General features: G+C 54.1%; 1 protein-coding gene across 2 annotated transcripts in view; it reads left to right on the top strand.

Moving 5' to 3' along the window:
* The window catches only part of lhfpl4b (LHFPL tetraspan subfamily member 4b), a 10,516-nt gene extending 9,202 nt beyond the window's left edge, over positions 1 to 1,314 (top strand). The window contains exon 4 of one of the 2 annotated variants that reach the window (XM_080183994.1): positions 914 to 1,314. The gene's annotated coding sequence lies outside the window, so the exon portion shown is untranslated. Of the gene's footprint in view, positions 64 to 913 lie in introns of those variants that run through there. The other variant, XM_080183993.1, reaches the window with a different exon arrangement.
* The last annotated feature ends 816 nt before the right edge of the window (positions 1,315 to 2,130 follow it).

Genomic DNA, 2,130 nt, shown 5'->3' with positions numbered 1-2,130 from the left:
CCACCGCCCCGTTTGCTGGACTGGAATCTGACCCAGAAGACAACCCCCACCCCACCCCAAAATCTCTGCAAATCCCAGGCGTTTGGGTCTGACAACCCCCTCCGTCCAACCCCCTCCGTCCTCCCCCCCTCCGTCCTCCCCCTCCATCCTCCCCCTGATTCCGGTTTGCACCAAAAAAACCTCAAGTTGCTGTGTCAGTGTGTCACACAGTGTGGAAAGAGGCCATTCAGCCCATTGAATCTGTACCGACAACAATCTCACCCAAGCCATATCACTGTAACCCCACACATTTACCTTTCTAATCCCCCCGACACTAAGGGGCAATTTAGCACGGCCAATGCACCCTAACCAGCACGTTCTTTGGACTGTGGGAGGGAACCGGAGCACCCAAACGAAACCCACGCAGACACGGGGAGAATGTGCAAACTCCACAAAGACAGTGACCCGAGCTGGGAATCGAACCCGGGTCCCTGATGCTGTGAGGCAGCAGTGCCAACCACTGTGCCACCCTTAGTGTTTGTCAGTCAGTTTGTGTGTGTGTGTTGTGTTTGTGAATGTGAATGTCTATGTATCTGTCTGTATGTGAGGATGTGTGTGTGTGTGTGTGTGTGTAAATGTAAGGATGTGTCAGTGTGAGAGTGTGTGTGTGTATACCTGTGACAGTGTGTGTGTGTGTGTCAGTGTGAGTGTGTCTGTGGGTCAGTGTGTGTGTGTGTGTTGTGTATATCTATGAGAGTGTGTGTGTGTCAGTGTGTGTGTATGTGTCAGTGTGAGACTGTGTATGCACACATCAGTGTGAGTGTGTGTGCGCGCCTGTGTGTGTGTGTGTGTATGCACGCATCAGTGTGTGTGTGTGCACGTGTCAATGTGTGTGTGTGGTTGTTTCAGAATGTGACATTGTGTGTGTTTCCAGATGGGTTTGTGATGTCTATCAGAGTCGAGTAGCCAGCCAGTCAACAAACCCTTCGTCGCAGATCCCTGGTGAAGCTGGGTACCGATGGATGGGCACAGTGACAGAGCCCAGAGCCCTCGTGGGTGAGGGACAGAGAGCATTCCTGACACACCCAGAGGTCTCTCAGCCGCTCCAGCCCCCACCCTGGGACTGTCCGGTCTCCCCATGCTGGTAAACAGTGAGACACGGCCCAGTGACTCAAACCTGCCAACCTGCTCCATCCTGGAGAGAGTGTCCAAAACACACCCTGTGACAGCACACATCGAAACAAAGCCACATTTAAATCGAGACAAATCACGGCTGCCAGGTGATCAGCAGAAGCTTCTACACCTTCAGTAACAACTGATTATTAAACATTCAAAAACAAACATCATCGTCACTCTCAAAGTCTTTTTAACCTGATTCTCTGTGCTGTCCCTGTCCTGGGAGTGTTTGATGGGGACAGTGTAGAGGGAGCTTTACTCTGTATCTAACCCCGTGCTGTACCTGTCCTGGGAGTGTTTGATGGGGGCAGTGTAGAGGGAGCTTTACTCTGTATCTAACCCCGTGCTGTCCCTGTCCTGGGAGTGTTTGATGGGGACAGTGTAGAGGGAGCTTTACTCTGTATCTAACCCGTGCTGTCCCTGTCCTGGGAGTGTTTGATGGGGACAGTGTAGAGGGAGCTTTACTCTGTATCTAACCCCGCGCTGTCCCTGTCCTGGGAGTGTTTGATGGGGACAGTGTAGAGGGAGCTTTACTCTGTATCTAACCCCGTGCTGTCCCTGTCCTGGGAGTGTTTGATGGGGACAGTGTAGAGGGAGCTTTACTCTGTATCTAACCCGTGCTGTACCTGTCCTGGGAGTGTTTGATGGGGACAGTGTAGAGGGAGCTTTACTCTGTATCTAACCCCGTGCTGTACCTGTCCTGGGAGTGTTTGATGGGGGACACTGTAGAGGGAGCTTCACTCTGTATCTAACCCCGTGCTGTACCTGTCCTGGGAGTGTTTGATGGCGGACAGTGTAAAATACCAGCGCTGATGGAGCGCCGCACTGCGGGAGGGTCAGCGCCGAGGGAGCGCCGCACTGCGGGAGGGTCAGCGCCGAGGGAGCGCCGCACTGCGGGAGGGTCAGCGCCGAGGGAGCGCCGCACTGCGGGAGGGTCAGCGCCGAGGGAGCGCCCGCACTGTAGGGAGGGTCAGC

The sequence above is a fragment of the Carcharhinus amblyrhynchos genome, unplaced genomic scaffold (genome assembly GCF_965287045.1).
Source record: "Carcharhinus amblyrhynchos unplaced genomic scaffold, sCarAmb.v2.hapA scaffold_512, whole genome shotgun sequence".
NCBI classification, from domain to species: Eukaryota; Metazoa; Chordata; class Chondrichthyes; order Carcharhiniformes; family Carcharhinidae; genus Carcharhinus; species Carcharhinus amblyrhynchos.
This window is presented reverse-complemented; position numbering and strand designations above follow the sequence as displayed.